Below are 13,864 nucleotides of genomic sequence, written 5' to 3' on the forward strand. Positions count from 1 at the left end.
ATAATTAACGTGTTTCCAGTTACTTTCCTCTTTCTTCTTGGAGAAATTCCCTGAAGATTTTATTGTTTTGGAATCATGAATATCCCGTTGAAGAAAAACCAAGTTGGAATCCTAGGCTGAGAGATATTTTTTCCTACGAAGACACAAGAAGTGCACGAAACGAGATTATATAGAAGATCAAATGTAACAGCAATGACTATTTTTTTCGGGTTTGGGTCGGATGAGGTAACGAGAGCACAATGGAGAAGCAGCTCCATGTGCACTTAACTCAATGGTGGGACGTGGAGATGAAACAAACAGTACTAAATGTGTTTCTTATTTCAGATCGATATGCTTATTGATGTACAGTCGGCACCCCGTATTCGCTGGATTACGTACCTGGGGTGACCGCGAATACGGAAATCTTCGAATAACCGAAACCATAGGGGTTTTTTTTTTTTTTCGTATATCTCGTTTAGGGGTCATTCAAGTATTACGTCAGCATCGATGGGGGATGGGGGGGGGGTTCCGATTTGCTGACTTTTGATGACAAGGGGGAGGGTCTGTGTGATGCTTACGTCATCAACCATCCTTTATGAAAATATGAAATGTTCTTAATGGCATCTTACTCGGTGGGCTAAAAACGAGTAAAAAATATTTCGCTACTTTTTGTGGGCACCTGAAATAACATTTTCCCTAATGATAAATCCCTTACAGAGCCACTTCAGCGGTCTCTAAATGTTTCACGGATCCTTCAAGTCCTCAGGAAATGAGTCCGGGCCGCTTAAATGTCGTGAAACTGAACTACGCATCACTCAAGTAATCCGTAATTATGCCACGAATCACTTTAGTAATCTGGGAATGTTCCGCTGGTAACGTGAGTGATGTAGAACCGCACCGGGGGGGGGGGGGCACTTAAGTGCTCTAAAACTGTGCCACGTGTCACTCAAGGAATCTCTAAATGTGCCACGGATCGTTTAAGTGTTCTGGAACTGTGTCGCGGGTTACTTGAATGCTCTGGAATTGTGCCACGGGTCATTTAAGTGATTTGTAAATGTGCCGCTCAGTTCATTTTTACGAAATTTGGTTTGAGGGGGCCAGTCACATCACATAACCTTCAGGGCCACATTTGGTCCGCGGGTCAAGGGTTTGCCCTGTAAATGGCTTAAAGGGTGGGTCGCAATGAAATTCTTAGGGACATCTTGAGTTCATCGCCTTCAAATAGCATTGAAATTAACAGAAACAGATTTTAATTATATATATAAAGGTATTTTCTTTCGAAATTTTAATTTTTTTTTAAATTTGTTTTACATTAAATTTTTTTTTTTCGTCTGGGGGAGACGCACGAGCCTCTCTCCTATTCCCTCTCCCGCGTACGTATCTGATCCCACCAATATGTGTTAGGAGGTAGGGAAAAGTGCTGACGAAATTTTGCTGACAAGGGGGGGGGGAAGGGGGACAGAGTTGCTTACTTTTGCTGACAATGGGGGAGGGGGTCAAAAATGGCTAAAAATTTGCTTACGTAATACTTGAACGTCCCCTTATTGAACATCATGAGAAAGAGTAGGGTTACGCAGAAGTAGAAGGGAATGTAAAAGAGGGTGCAGAGCGATTGTTGGCGATGTTTCCTGAAAGAACATTGTGATTTCTGTTTTCCGTTTCTCCTTCTTGATGTCATCAAGTATGTTGGAGTATGTCGACAAGTTGCTTCCTCTACTAATTTTTCTACATGTGAAGAACGCGAAATAGAGGGAATCCATGTCATGAAAATAATCTACACGCGTTATTACATGACAGCTTCTATCGATCCTTTCCTTGCATTTTCTGCCTCTCTGAACGGTAAATTGCAATAAATTATTTCTGAGACATTGAGAATTTACCGTTAGTAGCACGCCAACGCGAACACTGGGTCATTGGTGATCCATGTACAAAACGCATGGAATTATTACTTCTCAGCAATCCTTTAGTGGTTGATAAGACGTTTGCCTATAACTGATTTATTTACAATATATACAGAACGAAAGTAATTAGGCTGATTATAATGAGCTAAATTATTATAAATATGGCAAAATATATTTCTCTCCTGTCCCTGCAAATTATGTGAGAACAACAACAAAAGAGGCTGCTTATATATATATATATATATATATATATATATATATACATATATATATACATAAGCCAACTTAGAATCACACATTCAAAAATCTTTTATATCATAATTTCTGGGTTTGTTGGGAATGAACTCTATAAACGGGCGCCGGTCTCTAAATGAAACGAGCTCTTCGTCAAGTGTGTGTATATATATATATGTGTATATATACGAAGAGCTCGTTTCATTTAGAGACCGGCGCCCGTTTATAGAGTTCATTCCCAACAAACCCAGAAATTATGATATAAAAGATTTTTGAATGTGTGATTCTAAGTTGGCTTATGGAATCAATGGAAAAATAGATGGTGGTCTTCAAAAAGATGAAAACATTCAGAGGAACCTATATTACACTTTTGCCACTGACTTGACTGCATCGATTGAGCAAAGTGGGATATATATATTATATATTGTCACAATGCAAAAGAAGACTTACAATGGTTGACACAATCCGGCTAAAAAACGTGAAGCGCCACAATGGATGAAGCCCTCCAAAAGTAGAGAATCGTTTTCTCTTTGGATTTTATAAAAGAGACAAGAGAGAGAAAGAGAAAATATTCGTATCGGTTAGGTATGTTCCCAAAGTAAACAAAATACAGTTCTTTTCAGCACTATGAAATTTGGAAAGAAGAGAGAAAGCTGAAGCTGTAACTTATTACAATTCAATCAAAGCCAGTGTCGACTCAATGGAATCACATGACACGGACTTATACTTGCAAGCGCCAAAGAGTCATCGTTAGCCATTGGTCGTATTTCATAACTGAGTTCGCATTTCAGCTGTTAACGCTTCTATTATTTACAAAGAGCAGGACGCAGACTTCAAAAGCAACCACACTGATTGATGCGAGGCGCTTCTTTCTAAAGGAGATTTCAAAACAATTGCACTGAACGGGACAATACGTGGACGGTAACTGCATAACGTATATACGGTAAATCATTGTTTATCATTTTCAATGAAATTGTCACAAATCCCACCACTTCATTTCTATGCATAAAAATTCCAATTATGATTTAACCCTGCTGTACCGTTTTTCATTTCACTTTTCAATTGTGGCGTTCGGGTCAATGCGTCCCGACTTGTTTGTTTTCACTTTAATTCTTGTTTATTATTGAAAAAATAAATAAATGCAAACCTTTGAAACAATCATACATAAATGCAAAATGTTTTTCAAAATTTAGTAATTGAAATATTATTTTTAATTGCGTTAATTAATTGCAATTAGAGAGGAAACTCTTTTTATGTGAATAATAAAAATGTCCTGTGTACTGATGCTTTTATTAGAAAAGTTATTTGTTTCCGCTAAATACACAAACATTATACAGTAAAACACAATAGGTGTAACGTCAACCTATTTTAACGACAACTGTCTCATAAGGTCGGCTTTTGAATGTTCAGATCTCAGTGTATAAATATCATGTGTTGGTCTCACTTGAAAAGGTCACCCAGATCATTAAGTCATTTTATTCGACTCAAGCGGTCACGTTATACCAAGGTCTGACTATAGCCTGCGCGAGATGTCATGTCCTACATATATGAAGGGGGGGGGGAAGCGAGTGATAGACCCATGGCATGGATCTTTTCTTTTCAAGTTCTAACCTACATTTTTACTATGCGGGATCCCAGCTCAAGAATATTTTAGTCCATGAAATGTTTCGTATTTTAAGATCTTAGGCTTATTTAGATATTTCGAAGTACCCAACACCTACAACTAATTTAACTAATTAATCTTCCTTTATTATTGGAACTGTTTGTGTTGGAAGGCTTAAGGGGACAGCAATACTGTACAACAACAAAATGAAGTCAGCTGAGCGGCTCAGCTAATTTAATGACCAACTTCATCTAATGATGACTATTTGCTAATCTCAAAAGTTTGAATGTGAAAATATAATTCATTTTTCTCCCACTGATTATTTCTTCATTCTACTCACCTTGAGCAATTTGTCTATTATGACTTGAGAAAACTGCATTTATTGACCTCGAATTATGCGAAATACTTGCTGGGAACGTACGAGGACACTTGGATTGGACTCCATCGAGTCTGGAACTCTGTCCAATCCACGGGATTAGTACTCGAGGAGCCATTCAACTATGCCTAGAACCACCAGATTGTCAGTAACAGAAACACTGAAAGTAACGGATTCATTCGTCGAAACCAAAAAAAAAAATCCAGTGGATAAATAATTTTTATAAGACAAGAAAGAGTTTAATGTCCAGCGTTTGATTCAAAATCGTGATCCTATAGAAGTCTTATCGTGTGTCGGAAAAACTTGTTCTTGAAAGAAAATTACAAAAAGACGTGATTTTGTTTTGGGAAAATGCGACGCCGCGTATCTGGAGAAATTATACGAATATCCCTGCGATTTTTCATCGACTGTCTGTTTTCAAGAAGAGAACAAATATTTTTAACACTTTTATCAAATCATTTGACGGAATGGCATCTGCAAAAATCATACGAATACCTCAGACATTTCTAATTAACTGTGTATTCTCAAGAAGAAGGTAAGACTTTTACCACTTTCATCAAATCAATTGCTCAGAGTACTAATGTTTTCGAATCTGGATAGATATGGTGAAGTATCTGTCAGCTGAGCCACCGAAACTCAGCGAGGGCCTTCGTAACACAATTCAAGGTTTCAAGATGCCCGCCTGGTCAGTTCTTTGTGACAATGGTAACGATACCCAATGAGAACATCATCCGTAATACCAATGAAACATATACACTCAGTCCATTGGGGTCACATTAACCTGTGGGCCAAATGTGGCCCTCGGACTCATCTGATGCGGTTGCCGCCTGAAAAAAACATTTGTGAAAATACAGGGTGTTTCAAAAAGAATCATCCGATTTTTAAAAAAAATCATAACTATTTAGCTTTTAATCCGTTTTGATCGAATAATGTATAGGGAGAAAGAGTGAAATTTCGAGTTTCACGCAGGTAAGAGCGCTAATGCTCTTCCTTCGGTCAGCACACTTCAGTGTTTGTCAATATTGGCTTTTCCCACAGTTGGAAACCGATTCGGATGACTTCATTTCCCAGCAGGACGGGGCACCACCACACTGGAGCTTGGGCGTTCGATAATTTTTGAACAATGGCATTCCTAAACGATGGATCGGCCGTGCGGGATCTGACGATTCAGTTGAACATCAATGGCCTCCTTGATCGCCGGACCTCACAGTGTGCGATTTCTTCTTGTGGGGGTTTATAAGAGACTACGTTTATGAGCCTCCTCTTCCAGCTACATTAGTCGAACTGAAGATACGCATAACATCAGCAGTGGATGCAAACATGCTCGCAAAAGCTTGGGACCAAATTGACTACCGTATACACATATGCTGGGAATCCCAAAGTGGACATATTGAGCACCTTTGATTTGGTTTGTAAAAAAACTTTGATTAGTCATGTAATATAAAATTAATCTTAAATGTCTATGTTCAATATTGTTCGTAATATACACATTTCAAGTCGGGTGATTATTTTTCAAACACCCTGTACTTTATGCGGCACGTAAATAGATTGCTTTTTTGTCTCCAGCTGTGCAGTTCCATATCACTTGATTGTCCAGTGGCATATTAGGAAATTACTTGAGTGACTCGCGGAACATTTACATAACCCTTGAATAAAGTGTGACACAGTTCCAGATATCTTAAGTGACTCGTGGAACATTTACATAACCCTTGAATAAAGTGTGACACAGTTCCAGATATCTTAAGTGACTCGTGAAACATTTACGGATCACTTGAGTGACTCGCGGCTCTGTTGCAGAGCACTTAAGTGACCGAATCACATTCCAAATGACTTAGAGGCGCAATCACATTCCAAATCACTTACCTCTGGCCACTAAAGGGATCGGCAAATGTGCACCGGCCCAATTGAATTATCTGGGACTGCGCCGCAGAACTCTTAAGCGATCTTCAAAAATTTCTGCGGATTCCTACAAAACTTTATCCTATACTCCAGTCCAGGACAAACTAAGCCTCGGAAAAGCGGAAGAATGACTTTAGGAGAACCCGAAGACATCTTTTTGAAAATGAACCGAACATGAATAAGGGAAGAAAATTAGATGAATGAATAATATGCATAACAATATAAATTAAGAAACATATTTCCAACCAAAAAAAAAAAAAATCTCTCGATCTCCAATCAGAGGCAAAAAGATAGAAACCGTAAAGGATTCAACTTTTCGCTTCTAATTATATTCAGTTAGCGGAAGGAAAAAAATTCAGAGATCTCTCTAGTCCTCTTATTTATGACGTTTGTTCATCTCCATCGTCCATTGAGTTCAGTGCCACGTGGAGCTGTTCTCCATTGCCCATCACCCCCTCATGTCAAACCCGAAAATGAATCAGCGCTGTTACTCTTTCAGACCATACCTACAGAGGGACATAGATTTGGTTGAAGGGTTGCAGAGAAGAGCTACTAGTGTCCTTATTGGCCCACGAGGGTTGTGTTATAAGGAGAGGCTTCATCTTTTGAATGCGTTTGCATTGGATGAGCGCACGTGTCGGGGGGATATGATCGAAAAATTCAGACTTTTTTTCTACGGGATTTATAGGATGGACCATCAATTATTAGTACACTGTCATTCGACTGCTTTTACAAGAGGACACCAGTATCGATTTGTAAGGGGGAAATTCTAATTTATGGTGTCGTAGGGAATTTATCTCTGATAGGGTTGTTAATAAATGGAATAGCTTACCCCGGGGGGTAGTAAATTGTAACACAATATTGACACGTTTAAAACGAAATACGATAAACATGTTTGGGTAAATCGAGAAGCTCTATCCACACTTAGAATAAGACAACCATAAGTATTCTTTATGGACATTTTATAATATTTCATCATGTACATATATTGCTTGTAATAGAATTTTTAATTGGGTTGCTGTATTTTTGAAATATATGACATCCATTTTTGTTATGGGCATCTTTTTCTCAGCCACCTCGTTATCCATTTTACCTGTTGTGACGTTGTTTTTGAACGTTAGTGATTTTTTTTTCTGTGTTTTATGGCAAGGTACCGTTTAATTTTTGAATTTTATTCATTAATTTCCTATCCTTATGCAGTTATTTAGTTGGAAGTTATCGTGCATTCGCTAATAATCATTAACGTATGCATCATTAGCTAGTGCATGAAATAAAACACTAAACCATAAGTAACCGTTTATTGCGCTCCCTGTCTGAAAAAGAGGTAGGAATACTTTTATACAAATTTGAAGAGTTTGACCCATAATTATCTTCAAAAATTGACATATTCTATTAGATATAATATTTTATGAATGAATCCTGTCAAACACTATTTTTACCTTGGCAAATTAAAATAATTTTTAAAAAAAAGAAGAAATAAATTCAGCGACAATAAAAGAACAGGAGTTTACATGGCAATTTCAAAAATTCAGGAATCTGCAAATTTTACTTTCTTCATTGACAATAGATGGCAGCAGATCTAGAACAAGACGCTTGTAACTCGCATGTAAGGGTAAGTGAATCATATTTCCTCGAGAGATATACAGGAAAATATGGGGTATCGCCAATTATCGCTAAAAATGAATAAAATTGTCAAATACAGTCAAACTTCGTTAATGAGTCGCTCTTGGGAGAGAAAAAATGTGACTTAGTAAGCGGAGTGACTCGTTAAACGGAGTAAGCCATAACTGTGCCAATTCCTGCCTGAGGACAATTGGGACTTCCAAAAAGGGATCCGGTAAGCGGAGTGACGTGTTAACCGGGCGACGCACTAACGAGGTTTGACTGTATTACTGAGATTACGGACAAATCACAATTGCAGGAAATACAAATATAAATACAAATACCAGACCAGACAACAGGAGAAATGCCCAGCGAGGTGGCTGAGAAAAAGATGCCCATAACAAATATGGATACCATATAAATTTAAAATACAGCAACCCAATTACAAATGCAATCACAAACAATATATATGCATGATGAAATATCATACAATGCCCATAAAGAATGCTTATGGTTGTCTTATTCTAAGTATGGACAGCTTTTCGATTTACCCTCCAACTGTTTATCGTATACCCAAACAGTAATGAAGCATTATTAAAATTGCAGTAGATTAAAATGAATTTCACGAAATAAAACGTTCCCCGAGACAAATATGTGAGATAAATGTTTTTTTAATAGGTGTAATTATCATAATATTATTTATGAGATGAAAAATAATGTCAATCTTTGACTTCAATTATGAAAATTCAAGTAGGCTTCGTGTAAGAAACGGCAAAAACCGGGAAATTTTTATATAAAAGTCGGGGCAGCCAAAAAAAACCAGAAAAAACTGGAATGTTCCTGGAAATACGGGACATATGGACACCCTACGTAAGGGTAGCTACACTATTTACACTATCAACCCTTTCCTGCAATTACCAATTCGTTTGAAATTTCTGAGAGTATTGTTTACAGAAACATCAACATCACGAGGAAAAATGTTACATCAGAGGAATGCTAATACTTAGCTGCGATATATCGTTGCTGAAAGTCTAGGAAGGCAACATTATGATTCGGGGATGTTTCGGATGGGATGGTTTATCAAGTGGTACAGTGGCTGCAATGTGTCATTGTATCACCATTGCCTGTTGCCACATTGCCTTGTTGTCACCATTGCCTGCCACGAGTCTGAGAAGGGAGCAGCATTATGGTCAGGGACTGTTTCTGTTGGGCAACACAAATACAGCAACAAAATGAAGTCAGTGTTGCGTGTCTCAGCCAATTTAATGACCATCTAAACATCAGTAATTATGTCTGAAAGTATTGAAATGTTAAAATAAATATTATTTTTCCCTCTTCATTACTTTTTTTGTCCTACGGGATTTGTAAGACAGGAACCTGACGCCATTGAACTACACGTAGAACCACAAGATTATGAAAAAACTGAATATGTTTAAAAACCGATTTTATTGCCGAAACGATCCAGTTGTTGAAAATCTGTAGAAGAAAAGGAAGAGATTGTGTGTCCAGCGTTTACTTCTAAATTATGAACCTGAGGAGGTCTTTCTCTAAGTCGGAGCTACCTGTTCTCGAGAGAAAATTAGAAGAGAAAAAAAAACAACCGGGGGGGGGGGGGATAACGCTCCGTGGCATCTGTGGAAATAATACGAACATCATGGAAAGATTTCCCATAAACTGTCTATTTTCAAGAAGAACAAACACTTTTACCACTTCTATCAATTCATTTGCTTAGATTGCTATTGTTTTCAAATATGCATAGATATTATGAAAAATCTGTCTGTCGAGCCTAAACACGGCGATGACCCTTGTACCACCATTAAGGGCACACAGGACTGTTGGACGATGAAAAAAAAAAATCGATTTTTTTTAATTATTTGAAAACATTTTACAGATCTTCCTGAACATTTTGATGCCTCACTTTTTGTTCTACGAGCAGTAGAAATCGAGATAGAAGGGAATACGTATGACACGAAATTCAAATTTCGCAAGTTTCGAAGGGACTACAAGCCAGGTGGCTTCATGTATGTTCTTTTGTGTTACGTTACAATTTATTTATAATTATTTCACAATTATTTTTTCATGAGTGGTTACTTGTTAATGTAGTTACTGTTCAGCGAAAAAATCCCTTTAATTAATCATAGTAGACACATATATAAGTTACATGAACCTAGATTGTGTGGAGTGTGGTGGTAAAGGAAAAATATCAAAGATGTGAAATTGTGTATTGAACTTATTAAAAGTTACATGCAACAACAGTTCATATCTTCAATGAATATTGTCAGTGCGATTACAATCTCAACAATGAATATAAAACCATTTTCACAGGAAATGAGGAAAAAATTCCATTGAAATGTCACCGAAAACAATAAAACAATAGAGGGGTAATGCAGAATTCATATTCACGTGTAGTGTTGTTGTGTGTAATTCGTTGTGAATTAACTATGTTGTGATATGATGGGTATCAGAAATAAGTTTTTTTTTTTTTTTTTAATTGGACAAAACAGAACACGTTACAAAATACATAAGAAAGAGAGATGATAAAACAAAATACATAATAAATAAACAAAAATGGACATACATATACACCCACTCTGTGACCCTCAAGGGACTACTTGTCCTTCCAGAAGGTCGAATAATTTGCAATACTATATTTCTATTTTTCAAGCAACCTTCATTATTGTTCTATTATCATAAACAAAAAAAAACCATTAATAATTTATGATCGTGTGCACGCACAATAATTGGATTTTTATAACATCACAAAAATATGTTGAAAATATTTAAAATTAAAACAAAAATACATCTTGTTCATAGTATTATCTCTTCAAATTTTGATTATTGTTCATGAAAATTGTTGAAAATATAGATATTTATGATAGATATCTCTATGCACAAAAATTAAACACATGTATTGTAAAAGCCAGAAAAAAAAATATATTTTTTGTATTAGTAAATATTTCTATTGTATTAGCGTTTCAAATACAATGCTCTTTGCAAAATCAAAAATATTATAATTCAATCTTTTATTAGTATAATTAGCAGTTTGGTATTTATTTAATACCTTTGGAGCAGTGTAACTAAAACTTTTTTCGAAAAGAGTTTTATTTGTTTTTGGCACTTGATATTCCATACATAATCTACTTGAAGATCTGTTTCGATTCTTTATTAACCATTCCTCATTTGCTATAACAAATTTTATTATTCTGTATATATAGTTTTGTCTTATGGATAAGGCATGGCACTCAGTTTTGTTTTGGTTTGTGGGATTAGTTTTTATTGTGAATCTGATATTATTATATATATTATCTAATTTATTTATGTTAGTATAATATGCACCTCCCCAGGCACAGATTCCATACGTTACAATTGAATATATCCATGCATAAAATATATCTTTAAAAAATTTTTCATCTATTGCATTTTTAAGTCTATATAATACCGCTGCAAAAGTTCGAATTCTTTTAGTTATTTTTCCACAATGCAAATTCCATTTTAGGTCGTCCTGTATTATTATGCCCAGATAATTGTAGTCGAAAACTCTGTTTATTTCTTGGCAGTTACAGTATGATATACTATGACTAGGGGAATGGTTATGAATTTTTATATGTATATTATTCAAATTATTTATGTTTTTTGTCTTTAAGCAAAAGTATTTAGTTTTTTTGAATATTTATCTGCAGTTTGTTTTTACTTAGCCAACTATTTATTTTGAAAAGATCTTCTTCTACTTTTTTTTAATAAATTTTCCATTTCCATCTCTTCTACATACAGTACTGTATCATCGGCAAAAGATATTAAGTTTCCATTTAGTTCTAGTTTACAAAATTCGTTTATATATATGAGGAAAAGTACAGGTCCCAGAACTGATCCCTGAGGTACGCCTTTTTTTTACTTCCAAGAATGTACTAATTTTTTCATTTATTTTAACTGCTTGTTGTCTATTGTAATAATATGTTTCAAACCATTTCAATATATTACCACGTATGCCAGCTGAGTAAAGTTTCTTAGTTAGGATATTAAGGTCAACGTAATCAAAGGCTCGTTTAAGATCTAGGAATACGGTTATTGAGTATTTGTTTAAGTTATATCCATTGTTTAAACGATTACATAAATCAATTATAGCCATTTCTGTATTTTTTTTCTTTTGGAATCCGTATTGGTTGGTGGCAAAAATTTTTTGATGATTTAAGAAATTTAGAAGTTGTTTTTTTATACATTTTTCCATAACTTTTGAAAAAACAGGTAGAATAGAGATTGGTCTGTAATTTATTGAGTCGGTTGCATCTCCTTTTTTGTAAACTGGGTGTACCAGGGAATATTTGAGTTCCGGATAAAAAAGTTCATTTGATATTGATGAATTTATGAGATTTCTTACTACGTCTAAATGGTATGTTGAAATAATTTTAATCATTTTAGGGGTAATTTTATCGTATCCACTTGATTTGTTTTCTTTTATGTCTTTAATTACATCCTTTATTATTGCATCAGTGGTTTCAAAATAAAACATAGAATTACTTGCATTATTATTATTTGTTTGTGCTGTGCAAAAATAATGTTCATTTTCTTCTACATCCTCCAAATTTCTGTTTATGAAATCGACATTGAATCTTTCAGCCATATCTGAAGCACATTGGAATTCTGGTAATATGTTGTTGTTCTTTATATTTTTGTTCAAAATGGTTTCATTTATACATTTCCATTGCAGCCTTTTATTATTTTCACAAGTGTTGAAATTGTACTTAATGTATTTCAGTTTTGTGGTTTTTATGAGTTTTTTTTAATTCTTTGTCGTAGTTCTTGTATTCTATTTCAGAGGATACTATATTTGGATATTTTTTGTATTTTTTGTACAACTTTTCTTTGTAGTTTATTCTATCTATAATTTCCTTGGTGATCCATTTTTTCTTGGATTTTTTTGGATTTTTTTTAACCGTTTTAGACCATAAGTTCGAGTTTAATGTTATCACATCCACGAACCGTTTGTATTTATTTTTAGTATTACTCTCTTCAATAATAGTCGTTAAATTTAAATTTGAAATGAATTTTTCAAATTTTTCATAGTTTATTATCGTTATTTGTTCATTTGTTCTGTTGATTTTTATATTCCTTTCCAAAAAATTGATGTAACCTATAATTGGGTAATGGTCAGTGACTTGTGTTTTGTAAACAGTGAATTCTTGTGTGGTTGTTTGTTTGGTTCTATAGAAAGCATGGTCAATACATGTTTTAGTTCCATTTCCTTCTCTAGTTACGTTTTCATGTAATGGATGCAATCCATTTAACGCCATTATATCAAGATATTTTGATGTTTCTATGTCTTCTCCATAAAGATTAATATTTATGTCTCCCACTATTAATGTATTACTTTTCGAATTTAACATGTAAAACTCCAATTCATCATTAAATTGCGATATGGTATAACAATGTGATCTGTAGATTTGTAATATTTCTAGCTCATAATCAGGGAGAAATATGCAAAGTTCTTCTGCTGTTTGGAATTTATAGCTTTTTTTTTGTATTGATCTAATTGACTTGTTTATATACATAATGACTCCTCCTGACCTATTATAGGTTCTACAGTTTGCGTAACTGTAATAGTCATTCATATTATCTGAAATATAATAATTAAACAATTCGTCTGCTTCTATCCATATTTCATTCAGACAAATAATATCTATTGATGCATTCAAAGACTTTAAAAATGCTGTAAAGTTGTCAAAATTTGCTCTTAAGCTTTGTATATTAAGTATTAAAAATGTTAGTGTTTTATTTGTGTTAGCGGGTCCTTTGAAAAAATTTTGAACCTCTTCGATATCCTCCAATGGTTTTTGGTTTAGTGTAGATATTTGATCAATATCAGTTTCCATTTATGTTTGTGTCTAGTTTGTGTAATTGCTCTTGTTCTGTTATTCGCAATATTTTTGACTTTTCATCTTTTCGGAGGAAAATTTTACCTTCTTTAACACATGCAAATTTGTAGTCGTTTGCATTTTTAAATTGTCTTACCATAAAAAAAAAGCTTCTTGTTTTCTATTGTTAAATGCTCATTGACATAAATTCTGTTGTCTTTAAAATTAGTATTGATTTGGTCAGCTGTTAACGTGTTCTGTCCTTTCGCTTGCTGGATCCAGATGGTTTTTGATCTTTCACTTTGAAATCTTACAATAATCGGCCTAGGTTTCTTGTTGTTCTGCGTTGGAACTCGGTGTGCACTTTCTATTACAGTTTCTTGTTGAATATCCAAGTTGATTTTCACTTTTTGAAGTATTT

This window comes from Pholcus phalangioides, unplaced genomic scaffold, assembly GCF_987345545.1.
Source record: "Pholcus phalangioides strain wild (caught in Gottingen) unplaced genomic scaffold, Ppha-v1.0 ptg000010l_1, whole genome shotgun sequence".
In the NCBI taxonomy this organism is placed as follows: Eukaryota; Metazoa; Arthropoda; class Arachnida; order Araneae; family Pholcidae; genus Pholcus; species Pholcus phalangioides.